This window comes from Equus przewalskii, chromosome 29 (genome assembly GCF_037783145.1).
Source record: "Equus przewalskii isolate Varuska chromosome 29, EquPr2, whole genome shotgun sequence".
NCBI lineage: Eukaryota > Metazoa > Chordata > Mammalia > Perissodactyla > Equidae > Equus > Equus przewalskii.
The window spans coordinates 7,086,406-7,114,091 of record NC_091859.1 but is presented as its reverse complement, the minus strand read 5'-3'; the positions used below and the strand labels follow the sequence as shown (position 1 = coordinate 7,114,091).

Sequence of the window (27,686 nt, the reverse complement as noted above, 5' to 3'; positions counted from 1 at the left end):
ACCTTTGAAGTCAGTATAATTATCCCCATTTTACATTTGAGGAAAAGGCTCAAGGGTAAAGTATCTTCCCACTGCATGGCAACTAAATAGCTGAGCTTGCCTTAGGTTTCTGTCTCCTACATTGTTACATTTTTCATAAGGTCCCCAGTATAGTGGGAGACCTGATTTCTCTAGATTGGAAGTGCAAATAGTTAAAGAGGCTATAGACTGCAATGTAGCCCATAGATTCTAATATGGACTAAATTTAAGAAACACAGTTACTGTTACTCTTGCATTTTATTGTCCTTAACAGACTAGAATTAGCTTTCATTATTCAAATACTTTGCACAGATCACAGGCATTATTGTGTCCTATGGCTTCAAATAGATGCTCTTAATTAAAATATTTTGTATTTAGCAAAAACCATGGATCAACAACAAAAAGAGTGTTTTTATAGAATGCCTTCAAAGATATTTTAAAAAGTCTTAATCACAAAGAAATGAAAATGTTTCTATGATAACATATTTTATTTATCAAATGGAAATGCCATAGTTCAAGCCACCAAGTGTATTTTTTAGAGTCTGTTTATTATGTGGGAAGCACACCAATGCCAACTCTTTAGTAACTGCTGAAATAAATATTATTTTACATTAAGCATTTAACAGAATAAACATACCAAAGAATTTTGGACTGTTTTAATATGTTGATTACTTAATCCTATAATCCTAAATGTCATAAATTAGTTTTATGAGGAAGCATTTTGTGTCTTTTCTCATTTTGTATTTCAAAATGATCCTATGCCTTGAAATAATCATTCTCTTATGAATAATTCACGTCAGTGCATATTTATTTTCAAGGTATTTTATGGGATGCTATGGAAACCTAAAAGAAGGGTATGTGATAAATTCAAATGTAAATAGTCATAATTTTAAGAACCAACTCTTGAGCTTTTACTATTGTTCAAACTTTCCAATAAGAACTTAATAAGCATCATCTCATTTAGTTCTGACAACAAGTCTATGAGGAGAGTACTATTATTTTAATGCCATTTGATAGTGAAGGAATGAGGCTCAGATGGAGCAAGAAAATAAGTGACTTGCCTGGTGTCACATAATTAGGAAGTCATGAGCTTGGGAACGAGTCTCCGTCAGTCTAAGTGGTAGGCTGAAGCCAAAAGCAAGAAAACTGTATACCATAAATTAAGGCTGAGTAAGATTAACACTGAAGACAGATGTGACTAAAGTGCTGCAAACAACTAGAACACCTGCATAGAGACAGAGGTATTCAGGACAGGCCTTGAATATTAGGTAGGGTTTTAATAGGCAGGGATGGAGGGAAGAGAGTTCTAGGCAGAGGGAAAGTATATAGGAGCAGTTCCAGGTGTTGAATTTCCTGACACTTGTACAATTCTGAGGACCCTTTTGAAGAAAAAGTAATAAAATCCATATGAATACAAAGTTAGGGGGGAAGAACACAGTAATCTCACTAGTTATGGTTAAAATATCTTACTTTTGCAAATTTTACCAAAAACATGTTCACTGCTTGCCTTCCTATTCCCGCAAGACCTTGGAAGGGTCTATGTGCATGAGGGTCCCTGAAAATTGAGGTCTTGAGGAGAAACGTAGAGGGCACTTTATTATGTTTTATATCGTTGCTTTGGTTAGGACAGGAACACATGTCTAAACAGAACGTATTAAATTCATTTCTAATTTATTAACAATGCACCATGGTTTTTGTTTGTTCATTTGTTTTGGTTATTATCTATATAACAGGAGATAAATCCAGTCTCTAACCTACCTTTAGGCTTAGGTTTCAGTTTCACCTAAGAGAAGTTTGTTTTCAATAACACATCATCATCCTAGTTTTAGCAGAAATCACAATATATTAAATTTTATTCAGGTAGAAGTCTTAATATCTTTGACTCAGCTTTTCTATAACATCCCCCTATAGCATGGATCTCATGAGTATCTAAGTTTTCAAGCTTTTTATTTTTGAGTATGCAGTGAATGCTGGTACTTAGACTTTCCTTTTCTTCAATACAGATGGAGAGGAATATATGTGCCTGCATGAGCTGGCTTTGAAAATTATGCCTAGTATTGAAATAAAATCTTACAAACTTTTAAAAAGTTTCATTCAGAAGTATGCATATTATTATATTCAGAAATAAGAGATGCTCAATAATTTTACTGTCAGTGTTAACAATCTATATATTCTGGTAAATCAGTCAATGGAAAGCCAAAAAAAAATTAAGGCAAGAATCATTATCAGCAGATTTGAAGAAGTGGGCTGTCATTTACTATTAATCTCTCTTGCTTTTGATGTTGCAACTGACCACAAACAGTCTGGAATTGGTTTTCATTTGTCTGCTTAGGGTCAGTGCACTCATACTGATCGCAGTAATGGCAGTCATTCATTTATCTGCACAATCCTAGGAGAACTTGGTAAACGCTTTCCATGGCAAAGATTATCGTCATATCAACTTAGTTGCGCAATTTAGTTACCAATGAACACAAATCATAATAAGAACATTATAATAACACTTAGACTTTCTATATTTTCAGTTTTAGAATTTGACTTACGTTTGTCTGTATTTTCTCTGTTAAAGTGACTTTTCACCAACTAGGATTCATATCTAGTTATCTCAAAAATGTTGTGAAATTCCCCAAAATAACTCTCCTCTTCCTTGCTATTTGCCATCAAACTTTCTTCCTTGGGATAATTTTGGGAGATAAAATATGTTGCTAAATCAAATACAAATACCAAATTGATCTTGACTTTCCTTTGCCTAGTTTCTTAGTATGCATTTTTCTTTTACTGAATTCTAAATCATATCTCCAGAAAAATGAAATGAATGCTATCTTCTGTGGCAGATCCATGTCTTCTATCTATCAAAATTTAAAAGATTTTGGCACTTATTTTAAAATGTGTGTGCAGGCAGATGGGGAGAGGGGATATAAACCAGTTATTTGGGGTTCACATTGGTAAATTTTTTGTATTGCTAAAATATTTTCCCTATAGTTATATTATTGAAAAACAGTTTAAAATTTTTTAATAGCAATTACTGATGCCCGGGTTGTGTGTGACTAAGCTAATTGCCGAGGAGTATTATGTGCAAAATTCAAAATGTACTCTAATTTGAGAAATGATAAAGTTACTATTTTAAAAATTAGCACAAGGTAGGTTGTTTTCATGTTAAAAACAGAGAAAGATAGTGTTTTCCATATTAGCAAATCCAAGAGGTTAAGGAACCCATCTGGTTTCTATGAAACCTTGCAAAGTGCTGTCTCATTTAAGCCATTTAGCATAGTTCAAGCTTGGTGAGGATCCACCAGCTCTAGAGTTCAGGTAGATTGTACAAGGCGGGGAAGGAAGGAAACCAGATAGACCTCAACCCTTGATCCTTAAGCGCTAAGAGAAAAATACATCACAAGGAACAGAATGGAAAACTGCTAATATATAAAGTCATGATATAGCTATTAATTTATTCATAGTTCTCTTGAGTTTTTGTCACACATAGGACAATTTCTTTGAATAATTCTCAGCACTTAAGCTTAACAGCACCGGCTTTGTGGATCTAAGAAGACACGTGTGAGATGAGATGCATCTCATTTTGAGCTTTGTTTATTTTGATACCTACTACTTAGCTTTTAAAGAGAGGAAAGACTGCCTACGGGATATCACTGAAGCAGTGATTTGTGACCTTCTTCCTGAGCATAATTCAAACTGTCACATGTTTCCTGGGCATTTATGACCAAGTCTCCTTTCACCCTACATGTTCTGAGTTATCTTCAAGTTTTACACCTTAAAAAGCTGTTCAAAATGCCTTCTTCCATATATAAGTAATCACCAATTAACCCTCATTTCGTGGTGACTACTTTAAAAGTCAGCAACATCTAGAACTTTTGTCAGCTATCTCTACAATTTTGTTCCAGATCTATTTCCCTTTGATCAAACAGACATTAGAAACTATTCAGTCTTTAACTTTCTTTTACAAAATGTAACCTCAGAAGGCAGCTACGGTAACATGGAAAGCTGGGTATAGACCAAAAGAACTGAGTTTAATGCTCAGCTCAGCCATTTACTAGTTTCCTATTCCTTACCAAGTCTGTTTCCTTATCTGCAAAATGAAAATAATGATATATAATTGTATTGTTGTGATTAGTAAATGAGGAAAAGCATGTGGAAAATGCATTGTATATCATAAATTACAATGTATGTTGGTTGATTATGTGTCACTTGCCTCCTAAAATCTTGCCAATGTTTTAATAAATAACTATATATCTAAAGGCCATTTTGTGCTTAAATGATCTGATGGGTGAAAACAAAACAGAGCAAACAAACAAAAAACCAACAATAAGAGACTTGATCCTGCCATCAAGAAGCTTACAATTCAGGTGGAAGTAAGTAACATACATATCCATGAAAAATCAGTAAAATTAGTTCTAAAAAAATCCATAAGAAAAAGATAGTATAAAATAGGATACTATCTACATTCCTAAGATCTAGAAGTACCATGATTAGTTTTGCGTAGTTCTTATTTAAATCTAGCTGATAGTTTTTTAGCTAAACCTTGAAGATAGGACAAGATTTAAATTGATGGAAAGGAAAGAGAGTCTGACTCTGGATAGGAGATCAGAGGTGATGGAAATACAAGTAGAGTGGGGAGTGAAGACAAAAAAATATGGTATAAGGAGAAGATGAAGAAAGAGTTCCAGGAAGAAGGGGTCAATTTGGGGAAACATAAATGAGTTGGGGAATGAAAGGTTCACTGCAATTGATAGAAATTATGAAGCTTGGAAAAGAAGGGAAAGAAAAGCAAGATGATATGAATAGAAGGAAGAAGAGGGTCATGAACAGTCCAGTTTAAGCTATATTAATTTGGAGATAACACTGTGATATTCAAATGAAGATGTCTACTCTCTTAAGCCATGAAATTTGAACATTTTTTTCCTTCTGATTGGATAAAATGGAAGCCCCAAAACAAAATGCACTGAATACACTTAAGAAAACTGAAATTTATATATGCAGTCTAGGTCAGTGCAAACTGCTACAACATAATTTGCTATTGAAGAACTATACTTAGCGTCTTTGTGAAATGTATCACAGTGTCTTTCTTAAAGATATATCATGCTGAACATTACTTGGTTATTTTACAAAAAAATTCTTGAAGCATATTTAAAGTTTTCAGAATCTAAATGTTTTTAAATCTAAGTGAGACCAGCTAAAAGATAATCTATCATGCGTCTTTTTACTATTCATCATTTTAAACCATGGGAATTATTAAAATCTCATGTACTCAATAACATTTCTTCTTTATAAACCAATATCATTCAAGACATAAGCTCTTTATTATCTTCCCAAACACTCTAATCAATACTAATTTCAAAGCCTTGCTCATGCTCTTTCCGCCTCAATGGAAGTCCCATGAAACTTTAAGAAGTAACCTATTCCTAAACCCAGACCAAGTCCCAGTCCTTCCCTCCAATTTATTGCTAAGTAACACTACTAAGTAATTTTTCTCTTCTAACCTATTGTATTGTACACTGCTTCACCTTTGTTTTTATACTGCCATTTACTGTTTCAATTTCACTCATATTGCAAGCTCCTCAACCAGAGGAATATGTTTTATGCATTTTTCCCACTCTTCTTGGTGAATCTTAATCTTTTTGGCATCTTCATCCTTTGACAATCTGGTGGAAGCTATGAGCATATTGCCCCCCAAAATGCAAATGCAAATGTATACACCACATTTTGCATATAATTTCAGAGAACATAGGTGCCAGGATAACATATCCTGAATTAGTGTTTAACAAACATCCCTGGACAAAGAAGGAATGCAATACAAGTTTGTCAATGAGTATAGGTACTCAAATCATTTTTGATTGGTTTAACAAAATGAACTGGACCAGGGACTCAGGGAGAACTGGAGCAGAAAAATGATAATAGTCAGTGCAAGGACGGGAAGAGTAGGGGATTTAGGGAAAAATAAAAGCTTTGGCCTTAGGTATTAATCTAGCTACAGCTGTCTTTTTCTAGTAAAAATTTGTTAACCAAGCACACATTTTTTATAGAAAAGAAGGTAGTATATTTGTGGAGGACGGAAGCCTTAGAATACAGGATGCCTTAAAGAACCTTGTGCTCCAAAGTAAAAATAGAAGTGACAATGAGCAGGAGGAAGGGGGAGGATATGCTGGAATGCAAATCACACCCCTGGTTTCCTGTGAAGAATGACTCAGAAGCTACCAAAGATATTAACCAATCACCAGGCAGAGGCAGGTTGAACTGGGGAAGGTAGAGAAGAGTTCAGAAGGTAATTGGAAAAGTGATTTCTGAAACATTTCAAAAAGTGCACACCTCCAACAAGATTACTAAGAATAATAACCATTATAGATATAATTATCATTTATTGAACATTTCTCTGTGTCAAGCACCATACTAATCACTTTACACGAATTATCTCTCAGAAAATCGAATATGTTTTATTATCTCAGCAGCTTGAATACATTTCATTAAAGCTTAAAACATGGAGATGAGTCCATCCACCTACCCAGGACATTGTACACAAGCATATCCCAGAAAGGAAAGTAAGATGGAAAAGATGAGCTGAAATGCAAGCAATCTACCTACATCTACTTTACAGCCCGAAGTGTAGTCTTCTGTATTCAAGAGCAATACTTAATCTTCTCAAGCCACAAAAATTGAAAAAAAAACCTATTTTAATAAAAGACTTTAAAAATGCTTTTATATCTGAGGTTCTACTAATTTATACTTTTTATTACAACTACTAATGATACAAATTAGCACCTCACTTTTCTCATAAAATAAGTTTGATTACTAACTATAATCTCAACATAACTTAGTTTAAACACTCTACTAATATTTTTTGAGTATAAAACTTGAACAATCCTCTTTGGAAATAAAATTTACTTATTTTTAAACATTTCCATTTCAAAAAGGTAAAATTTCTTTCAATAAGTCAAGAATATCACTTTTGAGAAACATAATAAGCACTCTCAAACAAGCAATAGTAACCTGTTCTCCCAATAAAAGGTCGAGATATCAAATTTATGTTTTAACCACTTAGAAGAAAGCATGTTCTTCATTCAATCAGTAAATAATTATTGAATACTGACTACAGGAAAGATATCGTTTGGGACACAAAGACAATTAAGACATCCTCCCTACTCTCAAGGAGCTCCTGTCATAATAGGGAAGGTAAACAATATACACAAACAACTCTATCATAAGGTAGAAAATCTTCCTCAGTAAAAAAGAGGAGGATTGGTGGCAGATGTTAGCTCAGGGTTAACATCCCTAAAAAAAACAAACCCCAAAAAACAAAAAACACATAGCTGCTATCCAGCCAGAACTGGATGACCTCAAGTACCAATAACAGGGAGCAGAGTACTCTTGATGATGTTGAAAAAATTGTATATCAAATAAAATTTTTTTAAAAAGGTAGAAAGTGCAAGTGTCAGAGGCAATCATTGTCTCAGCTCCACCAGCTGGCGTTGTGAGGCTCTGAGATCACATGACTAAATACCACTTACAGATCATAACGTCTTGTTGAAGGACTTAACCTTAAAAAGCTTATATTCCTTTATCCATCATGTCTTTTATTTAAATATCCATTTTCTTTACTTTAGAAACAAATAATACACAATCTTATGCTTTTCACTGAAAGTATTTTGTGGATCCTTCTTAGCTCTTTAACTATATTATATTATTCTTGAAAAAACAAAGCCTTTAAAAAAATTTGGATTATCTGGCTGAATGCTCTTTCATAGTAAGCAACAGAAAAATATTTGCTGACAGGAATATATACTGACTAAAATATAGATCATCACAGCTATAAGCGTTATAAATATCTTTTAATTTGTTGCTATGCATTTGACTATGATAAACAACATTTAGGTGACGGTTAATTTTAGAGAATTACATCAAATATCTTATAACTTTCAAAATCAGCCTTCAGCAGAGTGGGTGTTATCTGGAATGTTGACATTCATATATTTTTGTTTAAAGTGAAAAATTAAATGTAAAATAGTGAAAAGCGAAAGCGTTTTGTCGGAAAACAATTTTCTTGAAAAGCAATGCCAATCCAGGTATTTCATGGAATATGGCTTTTAGAACCATTGCGCTCACTCTATATTCATGAAACTTTAATGCTTCTCTTCCTCTTCGGTTTGAGAGTGCACTAGTAAGTCTTTCAAGCATAGAAAAAAAAAGAGAGATTTTTCTCTGCCACTTTCCCAGATGCCTTGAAGTTAGCCCAACTTTTATCTACTTATCCCAAGACAATGAATTAGATGGCAAGATGGCTGGGAAATGTACATATAAAATGTTAAAAAAATAAAATAAAATCAGTGTTTTGATAAGCTCTAGCTGTATGATCGAAGTTAAGCCCATTTTTTATAAATATTCCGTGGTAACATATTCCTGAGCTTTCCACTGCTCCCTTAACGTACTTAGAGGCCACAAAATCAGGAAACACAGAGAGGGAAGGTATGGGGAAATTTTGTTTCAAACAAACTTACAAAGAGCAAATTTTCTCCCTGTTTCCACCCCTGCCCCACTCAGTCTATTCTAGCAAGAACATTTTATTCAAAATAACCCTTTAAAAAAATCTAAGTTGGAACATGTTACCCTCTGCTCAAAACTCTCCAACGGTTTCCCATCATTCAGGATAAAAGCCAAAGTCAGTCCAGTGCCGTACCCCATCTGCCCCTGTGCTAGCTCTCTGAAATAAGCTTCCGGTGCTTTCTCAGCCCACTCCACCAGGTCCACAATGGCCTCTTTGCTTTCCTCAAGTCACCAGGCGTGGTCCCACGTCTTACCGAAGCTCAATTCCTCATCTCCTTCAGATCTGTGCTCAAATGAGACCTTCACTGACTACTCTATTTAAAAATGCATTCTGTCTTTATGTCCCCAACTGGCACTCCCTACTTTCTTTCCTTGTTTTTTTTTTTATGTTGACTGTTTTTGATAACACTTACCAAGGTAAAATATATTACCAGCAAAGTCCTTCCCTTCATTCCTTCCTCCCTCTCTCCTTTCCCCTTTCCTTCTTTTCTCCACTTACTTCTTTTCTGCCCCGACTAAATGAGAAGCTCTTTGAAGGCTAGAAGTTATTGATAATGAATAATTTTGAGCTAATGTTCAGTTTTTTGAATTAATGAAAGAAAAAATGATCTAGATCCTATTGGCTCTAAAGCCACACTGAGTCCCAACTATATGACTGTAAGCAAATAGCATCATTTCTCTGACCCTTAATTTTCTTGTTTCCAAAATGGGCATAATGATAGTTCCAACTTCACAGAGGGTTTGAAGTAGGAGTAAATGAGTAATGCACAAAAATGCTTAGAATAGCACCTGGCATGTAATTAAAGCTCTCTTACACGTAAAATATTATTATTAAACCTAACAAATTTTGTAAAGACCTGCTAAAAACTTCATATTCTTTCAAACATCTTCCATATTCTTTCTTTTTGCTTTACAATATTTGTCGTGTAGCTAAAATGTGCAAGATCATTCTTAAGAATTTTATATTCTGAAATATTTTAAAATCCTTAAGTTAACATATTGCAGCTCCAAACCAAAGACATATTAAATGCAACTATAAAATTTTACTTATAATAGTATCTGAACATTAAAGGGAACTTAAACATTAAAAATACTACAGAAGATTATGATGTCTAATGATAATTATTGATGAAAATAATATCTAACACAAGAATACTTTGCAATATGAGAAAAGTGGAACTTTATAAAATTCCTTAAATATGATCAAATCTATAAAATCATTTAATATGTCTTATGTATACTGTTATAATCATTACAAATTATAACAGAAAATACTTAAAATCATAAAACTAAATTAGCTTAAACTGAATCACTTGCAATTAATATAATTTTATAGACTTATTTCATGTTACATTAACCCCAAAAGTAGTAGATATAACTCTTACTAATATATAAAATATACAATGTACAAAGTAATTGTAGTTTGTATAAAATAAGATATTATCCAACATCAATCAAATCATCTGGGGCCGGCCCTGTGGCCGAGTGGTTAAGTTCGCACTCTCCCTTTGGCAGCCCAGGGTTTCACTGGTTCGGATCATGGGCGTGACATGGCACAGCTCATCAGGCCATGCATGCTGAGGTGGCGTCCCACATAGCACAACCAGAGGCACTCACAACTAGAATAGACAACTATGTACTGGGGCGCTTTGGGGAGAAGAAGACAGAATTTAAAAAGAAGATTGGCAACAGATGTTAGCTCAGGTGCCAATATTTAAAAAACAAAAATACAGCCATCTAATAAGTTTAAATGTGCAGAATATTGTGTATATATTAAAACGTTGATTTTAAATGTGATGTCTGTTCCCACATGCACTTAACGTTTCTGTTAGGAGATTTAAGAGGCTGTTAACAGTGGTTGCCTCTGGGATGATATCAAGGGGTCTGAAAGAAGACATTTTTCAATTCATATATTTTTGGATTATTTGAATATTGAAAATATTTTTATGGAATACTTTTTCATTTAAAAACGAAGTTAAAGTACTTCTTTAAAAATATTGCTCTTTACTAGCAATAAATCATACTTTTCTAAAAACTACCAGTTTCCAATGTAAAGTATTAAATATACAATTGAAAATCTATACAAAGAATATCTTTGTTTTTCAGCAATAGAATCCCTCTGTGCTTTGAATACGATAGAGATTTATGGGGAAATGGTTAAAAACAGAGAAAGAAAAAAAGGTGGTGAGGAGGTGACAGGGCAAAGGGAAAGCAAAAGAAGGATTCTCTGTTTCAAAGACAGTTAGTATTGACCCAGATCATACAAAATAGTGGTCCCATTACAGTGGAATTGGAATATATTATTATATAACATGTTTTCACTCTAATTATCTATCACAAAATGAACATTTAAATTAGCACATATTCACTTGGAACTTAACAATGAGCTACTTGGCTGATTTATTCTAGGGAAGTAAAGACTCATAAAAGAAGGGAGTCATATTTCACTTTGTATGAAAATGAGAGTCGACTATAACTAATTCCAGCTCATGAAGATGCTTATTACCAAGGCCACACATCAAGTTACTATATTAGTTTGAAGACAAACAGAAATGAATAAGAAACAAATGAAAAGAAATTTCAATAAGGATGATTCATCCAGCAATATCCACCAAAGATTTTTAAGTGTTTACTTAGTAACTGCTAAGCCCCGCCAGGTCGGTCGACACTGAGGATATCACTGGAATCAACATAGAAATGGTTCCTGCACTCTCAGAGCACTCAAGATCTATATGATTTTTTGCATTGTGATGATAAACATTAATTCTTCATTGCCACAATTTTACAATTTAATGCATTACTGTTTGAAGAAAAGTACAGAAATATACCCATAAATCTCATATTTTTATATGGTTATTCTCAAATGAGTAATCAGTACTCAGATAATTTTTAAAATCCCTGTATCAGCTTGTATTTCTTTTATAGTCTCACTATTTTATCTTTAGCTAGAAGATTTATTTTTCACTGCATTTTTTTTCAGATATTTTCTGAAAATGTGTTTTTGCACTCAGAGGGTGTAAGATCACAGAGTGTTCCCATTACAAAGAAAAGAAACAAACAAAAACCTGTGATGCTATGAGCTTGAGAAAATACATTATCAAAACAATTGGAAAAAAATCCTAAGGTTAAAATTTTAGCAATATATATTTAAAGCACCTCTCTACATCCCACTTAAGATTTCCTTCAATTAAATTTAGTCCCATTAGTATTCTCAACTGTAAGATATGAATTTATAAATACATTTCTTCTTTAAAAGCAGAAAAAGTATTCCATATCTTCAAACTTAAACTCTACTTAGGGTTTCCCAAAACATAAAAAAATTTCAATGTTCAAATCCCTCTCTACCACACAGAGTTTGCCAATTCTTGACAGTTCTTCAGTGATTTTGCAAAGTGACATATTCATACTCTTATAACATGGAAAAACTGAACATTTACTCAGATAGAAATAATAAAAACTTATTTTTAAGCAGCCAGCCACATTACATTCCTGAATTAAAAGTTAGCGTCTGCCAATAGTAGATATATTCCACAGTACTCTTAAGCATAGAGAGCAGCATATAGTAGGGTCCTGAGGCAGCAAGGAGTTCTGAATATTAAAAACTTGTAAGAAGACCAATGTGGCAAGAGCATGAGAATGAGAGGAACAATATGAGAAATTAGGCTGGTGACTAGCAGTAGCCAGATACTGCATGGACTTCAAAGTCAAGTTAAGAACAGTAGAATTGAGAAGGCAAGTTGGTTTGATTGTGGTGTGGCAATAGAGCTAGAGAAAAGTACACAGATTTAAAAGATATTTATGAGCTAAAAATGATCAAGACATCATATATTTTAGATTTGGGGTTAAGGTCGAGAGACATGTGAAAACAAAGATGACTCCCAGGTTTCTAGATAACACAACTAGATGGTTGGTGGAATCATTCATTCAGATCAAAGACTTTGGGGAACGACTAGATTTGTTGGTGAAGAGAATGAGTTCAGGTTGGGATGTAGTGAATTTGAGGTGGACACCAAAATAGATCTGTTAAATTGGCAGTTGTATTACATGTCAGGACCCCTATAAGACACAAATTATTCAGTTCACCCTCCAAATTTGCCAGAAGTGCTGGCGTTCTTAAACAAATACATATCCATTGTTTGAGACTGAAGTAAAGAAAAAAGCAGCTTTCATTAAAGAATGAACTAAGCATTTCACAATACAAAGGTCTCTCAGAGTACAGTTCACCCATCACCTCCTCTGTGATGCCACTGCTGTCTTGACTAATTGATCATTCACTCTCATGTGCTTTCAAAAAGCTTTGCACTTCCTGTTGCAACTTATAGAAGAGGCTTCAAGAACTTGGCGGTATCTTCTTTCTAAGCCTGGGGTTGCAGTGGGGGGTACTGTATTTCCTATGCTCTTGTAACTACAGGCCATGTAGACTAGATCTGGTTAATGGTCTGTGACCAGAGATTATATATGTCTCTTATAGGGTCAAAGTAGTTAATTGCTGATGAGAAAACTTCCAGGACTTTCCTCCCAACTGCAATGAATCCTTAAACATTATGTTGAGAGGACCATGTTATAAGTATTGACACGCTTATCACTCTGAGTCCCTGCATGACTATGTAAATCAGAGGACCTCCCACTGCCCCTCCCACATCCACACACACTGATCCGCAGTGATTATGTAGCATGAGCAAGACATAGGCTTCAGTGTTTAAGTCACTGAGATTTCTGTTTGTTACTACAACATATCCTACCCTATCCTGGGTGTTTCATGCTCACAGCACGAGTATATTATCACAACTTGCATATGGTGTCTCTCCCAACTAGACTGTACTTTATTTTTCTACAGATGGTTGATAGTGTCTGGGAGTTTGTGCTCTTTAAATATTTTTGAGCAGACTGATGAATGACTAAAAGACTGAAGACAAAATCTCCAAACTTATCCACCCTTATGAGAAAACTCACAAGGATAATAGGGAAGCAAAGGAGCATTTATATGCTGGATCACTTGTACGTCTAATTACCTTGCAGGGAAATATCATGGTCAATTATAGAGCCTCACATGTTAGCACTGAAAGGTGTCAGAGATGTCATCTAGTAAAATCCCCACACCATGAAGTTAGTGACAGGTTGAGGGTTTTCATATTATTTGTTTGTTTTTAAATTTGAACAAAGAACTCTAAATACTTATGCTCAGTCTTCACTATGTGTTGGTTCCACAGACTAGTTCCCTACTCACTACTCTAAAGGAAGAGAAATACTCTCCTATCACATCTGCATATCTTCCTCTGCTCTACAAGAAAGTTTATCCATAACCAGAAAAAGAAGTGCAATGTATTGATATCGTTTCAACAAAAAGAAAGCTTAATAGCTTTTAACTGACAGTGATTACAACGAATGGCTATTAACTGAATTCCTCCGAAGGTAGCAGATCAACATGTATCTGCTTGATTGAGAATGACCAATTAACAGCAACAGTGCTGGATTCATTGTAGGCTTTAAAAAAAAAAAGACAGTTCAAATTCATAAAATCACCCATATGCACAGGCGTTACAGTTTTGGTATGGAAATTCTACTAAATTTCATGCATTTAAAGTATGATGGTTCCTTATATTGAAAATAAGCCATTGTAAGTTCTGTATATCCATTATATCATCCTTACATATGCTTAATGAGATCTTAAATGTGCTATAATTCTTTGAAAATTGGTAGTACTTTTTAGGGAACTGTTTTAAAAACTATTAATTGTTACCCATTGGTAGATTGAAACATTAACCTAGTTGGTCATAACCAGTAATTTTTAACAAGGTAGAAATAAAAGGTAGAAAAAGAAGCATCAGAATGAATCATTAGTAAGAAATATTTCATAGAACTTTTGTTCATATTGTGTGTATGTGTGTTTGTGTACTGAGTTTGGATGTCATTCAAAAATGCTGGAAAATGTAGATTTAGTGGATTCATTCACTCATTCAATAAACATTCTATAGAATGCTGTCTTCCTATGTCAGGCACTGGAGAGTCAGAGATGATAAAAAAAAAATTCCAAAATCCTGAAAAATTCGCATTTAGTGATCAGACATATTAAAAAATCAAAATATACCATATATGCAAGTCTATATGTATATACGTACCAAGACATAAAATATTTAGGATACAAAAGAGCCTTGGTTCCACAGATAAGGAAAACATGGAGCATATCACTTATTGACCATATAGTCCATTATAATGCTCTTGCTATATTCACATCGAGGTGGTTTTGTGTGAATTCAGCAAAGAAATCTCCATTTTCAAAATATGTTATTATCAGAGTATATTGTCCATAGGAATCTTAGGGAAAAAAAGAGGGCCATTTAAGATTGACGCTTAATTATTACTTCATTACTGCTGCAGCGTGTTGAGTGGCACTGCAGTCTCACAAAAGCTAATAAGCCTCTGTAAGCACGTAGTTTACCATCATAGAGTGACCGACGTAGACTTGGGTTATTCAGTTCTTCAAACCAGGATATGAAGCTAGATAGAGGAAAAATAATTTCCGGTAAATGCTCTGAGACCTGTGTTGTCTAAATGATAATCGACACAAAATGATTTGTTTCATTATGTTTTCAGTGTTTATTTACTTTTGTTTCAAAATCTAAATTAGAGTTTTGTAGGATATAATCAAATATATACTCAAAAGGAAATTACATTGAAAAAAATCATTACCGTGATAAAAAGCCAAGGTGTTCACTTAAATTCAAAGAAATAATAAAATTGGGGGTAGGCCCTGTGTTCAATTCTCTTAGAAATGAGGGCAAAAGAAGAAAGGTTATTAAGATTTAGCAAAAGATATACCGAAAGTTTCTAAGGAATATATGCCATAAAAGAAAATGAGCTACTCTTCTAAAGATAAAAATAAAGGATGAAAGTATACACCTATAAGACACCTGAGAAGCCATTTTGAAAGTCAGGGTAGAGAGAATACGTGTTCCATGATTGTAACCATAAAAAAAGTGAGCATGTGAACACAGACTGGAAACGTATTACACAGAAGCTAGATACCATATACATTTTTTTTTTTTTTTTTTGAGGAAGATTAGCTCTGAGCTAACATCTGCTGTCAATCCTCCACTTTTTGCTGAGGAAGACTGGCCATGAGCTAACATTCATGCCCGTCTTCCTCTACTTTATATGTGGGACGCCTACCACAGCATGATTTGCCAAGCGGTGCCAGGTCCACACCCAGGATCCGAACTAGAGAACCCCAGGCCGCTGAAGCGGAACGTGCGAACTTAACCCATGAGCCACCGGCCCCCACGTACATTTAAATAATGTTGGTTATGTGTGATCACATTGTTTTGAAAATTTCCTTAATAATGTTTTTATTAAGATAATTTCCTTAAGAATGTTTTTAATTAAAATAGGAAAGCAAGGTAAAACTCATGAAACCAGTATCTTTATACTTGGGCCACACTTGGCGTCCTGCCTCTTCCCTAAGTAGGCCAAACTCATTCCTCTGTCTACAGTGCTCCTCCTCTGATGTTTACAGATCTGGATCCTTTTCCTTTTATGTGTTAACTTGCATGTTTTTGGTTGACCAGAGTCCCTAATATTATTTTTTTATTTATTAGCTGTTTTATTATTTTATAGCATTACTTACTATTTGAAATGAGCTTAGTCATGTTTTCTGGTTGTTGTTGCTGTTAATTGCCTGCCTCCTTTCTTAGAACGCAAGCTCCCTAAAAGCAGGGAACTCATCTGCTATGTTTGCTTCTGTATTCCCAGCATCCAAAACAGGGCCTGGCATGTAAGAGGCACATCATGGCACTTACTGGAAAAATACATTATTCCTAAATAATTCCCCTTGGGAATCTGGGGAATAGAAAGGAGAAAATGTATAGTGTTTCTGTGCAAATTTATTCTGTTTCATCTGTAGCAACACATAGGTGGCTAGGGCAATTATAAAATAAAACTTTATAAACTCCTGGAAATACCCCCTCTTACATAAAACTAACAAAAATTTGAAGTATTGACATGTACACGGGTGGCCCTATACATGGCTTCAGTTGGCTGCTCTCAGCTCTACTGAGCTGAGAATCCTCAATTCCTGTAAGTATCTTCCCACTGCATTAAAAAAGAAGCAGCCCAGGCCAACAAGGCAGAGACCCAACCAGAGTTAAATGACACTCAATTCAGCCCTCAGCCTCTGATATTCAGGCTTTTGACACTAGTATAGTCACACCTATTGTTAAATTATTGAACACTTCTGCACCTGTTTGTAAACAGCCATTGCTTCAAGCCTTCTGGGTGCTGCTCATCTCCACTTCCTCAATGACTATCAACCTTTCCCTGGAATTCCATGGATCTTCCCTTGATTCATCAACTAAGGAGCTAGCGCCTGGAACAATGAGAGCCCTCCAGGAGCCTGCCCCAGCATTAAGGCCAGCTGGCATCCTTTCTGATGGCTCAGTGCCTGTACCTTATGAGGTAGGCATTTGTTGCTTTTGCCTGCCCTAAATCTAATCATTTCCTTCTTGTAACAGCAGAACTCTCTTTCCCTGTAGTTAAGTGATTCTATGTCCAACTCTCAAATCCAGGGATGATGCAAGGTCCAGCTTAGAAAAATACTACATTCTATAGCCCTCACCATACTGATAGGTTCAGGGCAAGTGAGTCAAGTTGTTCCAAGCAAGCTTATCCTGGAAATTTTGGGGAAAAAAAGATGCTCTCCTTACATGGAAATTTCTTACATAAGCCTACAGTAACTGAGAACATTCTTGCCACTGTAAAGAAAGAGCCTGACTCTAAATAAAGCAATGGCAGAGAAACGTAGAACTAACATGGGAGTTGGGGAGGGGGTAAGGGTAAGGTCTGTAAGCCTGGTCCTGATTGTATGGTTTGATTTCCCATTGTCCTCTATGACTGAATCCAGAATACTCCTAGAATTTATGGCGACATGAGCTCTAAAGTTCTTTTTCTTTCTTAAATCATTTTGAGTTAGGTGGCGTTTTTACAAGTGAAAGAGTTCCTGACTAATAAAAAAGGGGCAGGGATGGTCAGATCTGTCATTGATAAACAGAGTACCAGACAATTTGCAAACAGTATTACATTTCCCTTCCTAGAGAAATGGAACTTTTAGTAGTGAAGTACCTTACTGAAGCTTACCATGCTACAGTAGGAATTTGTACCTAGGTCTCTAAGACTTCAAGTTTTATGCTTTTATCACATTGCCATGATGGTCATATTGACTCAAATTATGAAGTGGATAAAATATGCCTAAGACTCGTTAGTCTCTTTTGGTCACATCTTTGCCATCATCTGTTCCTCTTCTCCTGCCACTGAGGAGCTTAATGATGATATGATTGCTTGTGGTTAAATGCTGGCTCTATAAGTAGACTACTTGGGTTTGAATCCACATCCTACTACATAATAGTTGTGTGACCCTGGCAAGTTACTTCTTTTCCACAATTTTTTCATTTAAAAATTATAGATAAATTAGTACCAACCTCATAAGGTTATTGTTAAATGGAATGAAGTGTGGAAAGTACACAGAAAAATGCCAGATGTAATAACAACGTAAGAATATGATTACCTTGTGTTTGTCCAAAAACCCCCATAAATATCTATTCTATGCCCTAATCTTTGCATTCCTTCTATAGGCCTTTCCCAATTAGAACTCCTGTTTACTCCTATAGGATCAGCTAGAAAGTCAATTACATTAATCCACATTGCAACGTGTATGGCTCTTGGCATTCACTTTCAAGTGCACTTGATTCTTAATACAAAGATTTGCCAATTGATGGACTTCACATCAGGGTTGAATAATAATTGGGGCTTGGATATGTTTCCTGCTGAGCCTTCTCTACCTTGGAATAGAAGAGAAAAAGCATCAATAGATTCAACAACTTCTATAAATGTTAGGTTCAGGAAACAATGAGAAGTTGTGAGTGTGAGTACCAACAAGGAAAATGATGAGAGATGAGGTTGGAGAACTTGTGGTAAAGCTCCAACACTCATTACTCCAATCACATCTCTGTGTACTCTAGGAGGTGGCACAGGACTATGTAGTCTACAAACAAGAAATATCCAATATTCAGTCATGATGTTAGATTTTTGTTTTTATTTTTGATAAGAAATAGCAAAATAGTTCTTATACATTGGGAGAATTAAAAAGCATACTTTTTTCTGTGTTAAATGTTGGGCAATATGATTTAGTAGGTGAAATTATATAAAGCTTCCTACGTGTGTAATTGCAGGCAGGTAACTTAACTTCTGAGTCTTGTTTATCGACTCTGTAAAATGGAGAGTCTCTTCATTATCAAAATCAAATAAGGCAATATAATTTTTTAAAAAACACACTGCTTTACAACTGTCATGCAAACGGATTTAACTGTTATCATTGGAAGAGCAAAATAGAAAAAGAAAAAGGTGCCTAATAGTACATCTTATTTTTTTGGACTTTTAAGCATTATTTTTCTCTCTCTCTGCAATCAATTTTGTTCAAGAAATTACAAGAAGGCCAGTCTTTACATGTAAGATCTTAAAAACGTTCAAATAATGGCACATTTGATTTACGTGGGCCAATTCTACAAACAAATGAAGAGGCTGCTCCCTTATTTATCTAGACATATGCTTTGTGAAGCTAACCTAAAACATATACAAACTAAGAATTAAATTTCTTGGTTGTTGACAAAAAAATAAATCCAGCTGGTAGAGATTAGTATGGGACCTAGAGTACCAAGCTCCCAGTTAGTGATTCCATAGGAAGCCAAGTCATTAAGATATGAAAAATAAATGAAAAAGGAAAGAAGGATGAATAAGGAGAGGGCAGGAAAGGAAGAGATAAGAAAGGAAGAGAATGCAAAAGAAGAAAGGAAATTCAAGAGAATTACTTATAACTCCTTTAGCTGGAGAGCTGAACAAATTTCTACTCTGGCAGTGAGTGGTTAATATGCTTCAATGCATACAGGTCTAAAAGTCCAGAAGTCAAGAGAAATAAACTGTTGCTATGTGTTCAATATATCAATGATGAAACAGATTCTCAAAGGCATAACAGAACTTGTCTACTCCAGTTTTTCCTGAAGGAGTCAGCTCTCTCCTGTCATCAATATTCATTTTGTGGTGTCTACGAGTGGTTCAGAAAGTATCTAGTTCCCCTGGGGAAAAAAGATTGGAAACTTGCATATCAAGTACTCTGTTTTTTTGGTTTTTTTTTTTTGCACAATTTAAAAGCAGGGCAGTTTTGGCCAATGTAGGAGTACGTTAGCTTTTTGTTGAAATGTCACTTTCTTCAATTATTAAACTCAGATGTATCTCAATGTGATTGCTTGGCTTTTTAAATTTAACATTATAATTTAACAAAACCACTAAAAATGGACAGATTACTTGTCATGTTGTTAACTAGGCTTTTACTACAAGAATTTCCTGCATACAGACACATAAAACTCATGCACTTTCAGGCATATAATGATCTGTTTGATACATATTTAAATCTAAAAGCTGCGGCCTTGGATTCTGGACATTGGTTACAATAGGATGGTGATGTTACTCTATTTATAGAAGAGATCCTGGTGCTCTAGAAATATGCTCTAATGCCCAAAGGTTCACTTTATTCATTCCTCAAATCTGATGAAAATGCTAGGGATTAGGCAGAAAGCCAGCCTTGTAAATCAGGATCTGGCAGACACTCCAAGCCAGAAACAGATTCAATGCTTTGCTACCTTGTCTTTCTCCTGAGAAATGGTGTCAACTTTTCTTCTTAACAATCTTACTAATGCAAAGGCTGACTGCTAGAGGAGTTCAGCTAGGCCTTAGGAACCTGTGTTATACCACACATCCTTGTTTCAAAGGCCATCAAGTCATTTGTCTAAAACATACTTGTCGGTGATTTTTTTTCTCAAAAATAAGCAGTTTACATATTTCATAGGGAAAGAACAAAGGCCAACCCACCGTTTATGGTGCATGGAATATAGTGCATGGAACACCTTGAGGGATAAAATACAGTCAATCGGCTCTTTCTCCTTCTCAAGGAGAGAGGAACTGATTCTAAATCGACATTTTAGTGAGCATGGCCCACTGCTGTGATGCTGTAGAGTTGTTTTCACTTACAGTAACTCTCACATAAAATTATGTCTGAAAGTAAATTATCAATAACTCATCCTAAAAGCAGCCTATGTGATGTTTCATGATAATATGCAGAGGGTCCATCTGAAAACAAACCAGTTCTTGATTATCTATGAGGATGATGTATGTGATTGTTTAAGGGTCTCCATAACAGACACAGGTGGATTTTGGAAGGACTAAAGCCAATCCAAGGATTTGAAATTCTTTTTAAAAATTATTTCAGTTTTATCCATTGGCGTTAATAAGTTAAAAAAGTTATACTGATTCATGGTTTAACCACCTCAGCTTTTGCTTGGATCACTTGTGAGTAATCAAAGGAAATTCCATGAAAGAAAAGCTATTTTATCAATTATCCTAAAACTTATATAACATTCAACATCACATTTTAAAAATGTTAATACTAAGTTTGGTATAGATATGTAGGTTCTGTCTGAGTTTTTCCATGTGCTTTTGCCTTCATGCTGATGAAACGTGCCAGCAAATCTCAAAGTAGCAATTAGTAAATACAATTATCTGCTTCCAAGCTAGAGTGAGGCCAGGGGTGACAGGTAGGGAGGTTGGCCCGGAAAGGAAATGGGCCTCACAGAAAAACAAGAGGCTGTCCCTTGGAGGCCACATCCAGGGAACTCTCAGCAGAGGTGTGCGGTGGGTTTGCCCACTTTCCCCTCTATTCCCATGTGACTGAAAAGATGGCTGTAGTCAAGGAGTGTGCCGGAGGAGGACAAGAGATAGTACATCTCATTTAAGCAATTACACTATAAAAATGTTTCACGTTTAAATAACTCGCTGATTCTATTTGTGTTTAAGTGCCTCTGTGCATTTTATCCTTGATTAACCAGTCGAATTATTTAGAAAGAAAAAGAAGACATTTATCTGTTGCAGGAAACAACACACAATTCCTTTTACTTATGTAATCCCTTTTGCAAAAATAAAAATTATTTGAACTCTAAGCATTTTAGAATTATAAGCAAGCTACATTTCACAAACAGAGAAACAGGTTCATTAGGATAAGGTAAAACCAAGTTTCAGTAGCATACCTGGATTTGATTAACTGGATATTTCACCAAAAATTAATTCCTGCCTGAGGCACTTAGCTAAATGTCTCGGGCACAGTATTCAGGGGTGCTGTAGCAGGGTTGTAATCTGGTATGTGTGATGAAACGTTGTCTGAGGGACCATTAGGAAATTACATCTTAACCAAAGAGTTTCACCAGATTCTTATACTGGCTGAAAAAGGCCATTCTCATTCTACACAGACATTTTCCAGCTCCCATTTTGTACAAACAGCTAAGAAATAGAAGGCATTTATTATCTTCATCTGCTTTACAATTTTTCAGAGCTCCTCTTTAACAAAATGACTCCCCATGTATATAATCAATATGTTCAGCATAGTAAATGTGAGACTGATATAGGAATGACCAGTATTTTTTATTTGTATCTCCACAATAGCAGTAACCAAAAAGGTGAACTTTGACCTCCTCTCAAATACATTACTGGTAAATTATGGAAACCAATGTACCACATACTTCCAAGTATTGAGTGTATTTATAGAGAAAAAATGAACCTAAAGAGAATCAGAACTAGTTCTAAACAATTAGAGCTTGTCATTTAACTAAATATAAAAATTATAGAAATTACAGAAATAATTTAAAAATCTGCTTTGCATCTTTCAAAGACATGGTAGAAAATTCATTTCTAACACTATCATAAAGGTGCAATTTTTATTCTAAATTAGGTTTTAAGTTGTTTTAGAACTCTCTTAAATATTGTTTTCAAAATTAAGAAAATGGATACTTTTAAAAGAGGCTTCTTTGCAATAGGACTTCTAAAATTATAGTTAAAATTACAAAAATAGCATCTGTGCTGTTCATTCTTTCTACAACATAGCAATATTTCTCCTCGTACACTTTAAAAGAAAAGCTTTTCTTTTTTAATTAAAAAAGCAAAGGTTAAAGTTTTATTCATATATACAAGAAAGGATGGTATGTTCTCTTACTTGCAATAGATAGCATGAATATATCTGCAATATAATTTAAAATAAGTTTATTTTCCTGTTACTAACACACACAAGTCGAACAGCGTTCATACGCCCTGCTACTACAGTTTAGATTATAGTCAATATAAAAGAAGCTCTTCAAGAATTGTCTTCAAATGACAGAGAGGCTGAAGGAAAATGCTGTTTTCTTTGGTTTGGAAAGATTAAATTTCTGTTTTTAAAAAATGGCCACACTTAATGGAGGGGTTTGAATCAAGTTAGCAAAAATATTATGAAAAAATATTGACCACCCTAGAGGAATTATTAAAGATGCCAATCCATACCCCTTGACCTGAAAAAGCAACGATAATCATGTCAATTATGTAAAAAGTTAAGAACAAGTTTACCTTTATGCAAACGTTGAAAGAAATCTCTTAAAGCCTTAGAAAGACAGAAACTTTATCACCCTGTTACATCTAAATCACGTGAAAACACGATTTCAGCTTGTTACTTGTATACAGAAGCGCATCTTCTTGTACTGAGAGTTTTTTTAATCCATGATTCATATAAAAATCACTTCTTCCCAAAGCCATAGAGGGGCTGTATAAAGGGAAGGATCTAGACCCATTAATTTTGCCTCTGGGTAGTCCTATCCTTTCAACTAAAGAACTATCAAAAGCATCCCCAAGACACTGTCAACTTTCTTTGAATGGTACTTTTTACAGGCGTATTCCCTAGTTTCAGTAGATTATATGCTACTATCCATTAGTCTCTAATCCTTTTAGAAAAAGTTACATAATTTAAAAATATATACATACATATATGTATACGCATATATATGCATGTATATCCTTAAATGCTAGTTGAAATTATTTATTTAGACTGCCATATACTTTTATCCCTATTTAATAGCATTGGTCAATTTCAGTGAAAAACAAATTCAGCTAGAAGCATCTCATATATTAAACTTCTGATGCAGATGTATTTATGACAAGCCAATCATTTAAAACATTTTTAAAAATCACAAGTGGATCAAATATTTAATTTTAGAAAGCATTATTTTTTCGCAAAATGCTGGCAAGACCTACACCTATATTATTCTGTGGCAGAAAGTCTAACTTTGGTCTCGATTTTCTGTAATATTAGACCAAATTTGCTCCATTATGTAATCAAACTGTTTTACTTTTGCTTTCTCTTCCCCAAATCATTTAATCATTACCATTAGGGAAAGAAATATTATGTTGCAATTTGGAATTAATGGTGTCTTCCCGGCTGTTGCACAAAATGGAAATCATAAGAGCTATAGGTATTTCAGACATATAATTGTCTGGTTACGTGTAAGTTGTTTAAGATCAGATGGTTCTAAAAATATGTTTTGGGAATTCGCTCAAAATTGGTTTAATATACTCACCTCAAATTGATATTTTGTCTATGCTGTCTTTAGGCTAACGAGAAGTTCAAATTAACTTTCAGATTTCTAACACATTCTTCATTTTACTTATTAATCTTCTCGTTCATTTTGGAAATATAATTAGGACAAGCTACTATATTCTAGTTTTATTTTCAGTTAGCACCAAGTCTAATATGCAAATCTTATGTAACTATCATGTTATCCATTTTCATAATTTCTTGATTAGAACTATCTGATAATTTGACCAGATAGAATAACTAATATTCTCTATTATGAAATGAAGTTCAAAACTATCCTGCAACAACACTCTATTGTGTAGTATTTTATGGAATTAGTATTTTAGGATTTCCCCTGTACAGTGGTAGCAACCTTAAGTTCTGATAAAAATGCTAAAGTCTAATTACCATATTTGCTCTGAAACATTAATAGGATTTACTAAGATATTCTTTTAAAAGGAGAAAAGATGAAGATTGCATGAAATTGTTACCCTAGAAGATTTTGTGGGATGACTAGGGTAATAATGTCCTATAATATATCATTTAATGTCTCTCCTCAATCCACTCACTATATATTGGAATTAGCTCTAGCTTTCAGTATATAAAGTATCTTAATTTTTCAGCAGTATGAATACTCATATGCATCTCTTTTACATGTCATTGCTATAATTAACAATCTGTAAAGAGTAATGAAAATAAATATCACAAACCAAGCCCAAACTTTTACCTTTCCTAAGACAGTGGAGAAACAAGCAAAGAAAATCTTATTTTGCTCACACGGAAAGCAGTTGGTTTCTTTTTTGTACATCTTTTCATGTTTAAACTTGTTAAATCAGTTGTCCACAGATGAGGCAATTAAGCGACTGTCCTTTTGTCCTTGTAACCAAAAGGTGGCACCTCTAAAAATTAGAGTTAGCTTTCAACAGAGATACTACATTTAAAAGAAAAAACGGCATTTAAATGTCCAAGCCTTATAAAGAAGATCTTCTTTTTATTACTCTAGATAACTCTACTTAGACAGGAGAGACAAGTGCCTCTAACGGAAAATGGTTTAGAAAATAATATACATTACATTGATGGTAAATGAAAGCAGCTCTTTTCTAAGTTGGTGTAGAAACTTATACACTAGAGATATGTAGTGAAAAAAATACTTTCTGCGGAACATAGATGAGTGTGGAAGATCAGGTAGAATTCAGAAAGAAGATTCTCTTTTTCTTATTCCAAGTGAAGATGTAGAAAAAAAAATTGTAAGACTTGGCATTTCACTTGATAAATCAAAGGAAAGGATTTATCTGGACACTAACATCTGCTGGCTTCTCTGTGCCCATGTAGGACCCCCTTGTAAGGCTTTCCCGATACATTCAACTAGGCACTTCTCTCTACCTCCTCCCATCTGACAGTAATCACTTAGCTGTCTCTGATGAGTAATAGGAAAGGAAAGCTTATATCATTGATGATGGAATTAGAAATTGCTGAAGCTGCCATCAAGTCTCTGTCTAACAAGTACGTTTTACTTGACCTATTATGCAGGCAGCCAGCACACATAGTTGCTTTGATAGCTCTCTATTTCTTACAATAAGATGTGAGAACAAAATATTTTTCCCTTTAAGATTTTTAAAATTTGAGACTATCTTCCTACCACTACTTTCTAAACTTTGTTCCAGTACAAGAGGATTCTTGGCCAACTGGGCTTCCATGTGCCTCCTAAATGGAGTACTGAAATTGTATAAACATCATGTTTACATCTTATTAAAGAAAAGAAGGCAAGGCATGAATTTGATATCCGGGCAATAAAACGTAAACAGGAGAAAGTAGAATGAAATGACAATTCATACACAAAGGTAGCTTCAACACAAAAGTTAAGCGCTTGCTCTGTTTCACCAAAGGGTTAATATTCAAGAAAGTGAAAATCAACATGTACACAAAGATAACTAGAAGACTAGCTTTCTCAAAGCAGAAATCCAAGCCTCCTGATAATACTGGTGTAACTTACATATGTCTTGAAACTTTACATTTTTTTTGCCTCCTTCCTCCCCAAAATAAAGGCCATACCAGAAAACCTTAAGAAAGTAATAATCTGTTTTTATTTTTAATTCTTGTTACTCAAGAAACCCCTCAAAGTTCAGACATTACCACTGATGGGCAATATCAAATAGGCAGCCCCACAGGACAGATGGAAACAGGAAAAGTCAGATGGTTGGCACTTAAAAGCAACAGCAGTTAAGCAGTTGAAAGTGGGTTGGATCGGTGGTTTATTTTTGTTCCATTTGAAGGAATCAAGCGACAGATACAGCCTCTTGCAAGAAGATCAAGTCAAACTTGAAGCTTCCTCTCTCTGACAGCCAGGGCTGGACGGTTTGTCTACTCCCTTTATTCAGTTTAATTGCTTTCTATACTCTAATTTTAGCAGAGGTTGTATTCTATCTCCCCCCACCCCCACCACCCCAGCGGAAAGAAATCTTTCTCCTTTCTTCACCACTCCCCTGTCTCCTCTGTGAAAAGGAAATCCTCTTCAAGAGGAGAAAGAAACCCTGTGCAGTGCTTAGGATGGGAGGAGGGCGAAGACGAGAGAGAGACAGAGAAAGGGGTGGGGGGAGGTGAGAGATTGAGAATGGGGTGGGGGACAGAGGAGAGAGAATGAGAGAAGGAAGGAGAGAGCAAGAAGATGGGGAATGCCCAACATCAACTCCAGGCTCTAAATTACAGGCGGACGCTGTGCAAAGTGCTTTTCCAGGAGATGCACATGTGGTCTCATTATATTTCTCACAATAGGCCAACCGGAGCTCCCTCCCCAGGTCTCAGTCTCGCACTACCAAAACCCAAGTGTACTGAGAACAAAATCTTGCGGACGGATTCAAGCAAACAGGCACCACCGCGGTGGCGGTGCAGCCAGTCCTGCTGCCTTACCTGGAGGGAGGACCGGGAGGTGGTGCAGGTCTCCGTTCCCACTGCTCTCCCCACGCGGACCCGCGCGAGGCACACGTCCTCTCGCTGCCTCTGCTCTTGGAGGGGCAGCCTGCAACACAAAAGGGGTGTGTGGGTGTGAGTGTGTGGGAGGTTTTCCAGGGCCACCAGCTGGTCCCAGCTGGCCGCCCCCACCCTACACACACCCCTTGGGGCGCTGAGCCCCTATCTCAGCTGAGCACCACCCTGAAGGGCTTGCCCAGGGTGCAGCCTCAAGTTGCCGCTGCTAAGTGCTGCTGCTGCCACCGCTGCAGAAGAAGAAGGTGGAAAGACAGTGGGGGCAGTACTCGATCTAGAGCATCCCCACACTGCAGCTTCTCCAGGAATCCCTCCAGTGAGGAGGCGGCCGCCCATCATCTCCCAGCCCCGGCTGCGTGATTGGTTCCACCTCGGGTACGCTACGCCAAGGAGCCAATCCGGGCTCACTAATAATAGGTGGATCCGCTCAGCCAACAGCGCCCATCCCAGTTCTGTTAGTGTCTCTCCATCCCCACAGCGGACAGGGACTTGAGGAGGGGGGTTGAGGAGGGTTGGGGGAGGGCGGTGAACTAAAGAGGGGAACAGATACCAAGGAGACACAATCAAGGGCATCCAGTAAACCCTCTGGGTGGGCGCAGGAATGCCCCGCAACCTGTTCTGCAAGCCATATGCACAGGAGAAGGATCCAGTATAATACAAAGCTTTTTTTTTT

General features: G+C 35.6%; 1 protein-coding gene across 10 annotated transcripts in view; it reads right to left on the bottom strand.

The window, feature by feature from the left end:
* Positions 1 to 27,476, bottom strand: part of SYT1 (synaptotagmin 1) — a 518,535-nt gene extending 491,059 nt beyond the window's left edge. For all 10 annotated transcript variants that reach the window (XM_070600576.1, XM_070600580.1, XM_070600574.1 and 7 more), the window contains exon 1: positions 26,939 to 27,476. The gene's annotated coding sequence lies outside the window, so the exon portion shown is untranslated. The remainder of the gene's footprint in view (positions 1 to 26,938) is intronic.
* Positions 27,477 to 27,686: the final 210 nt, after the last annotated feature.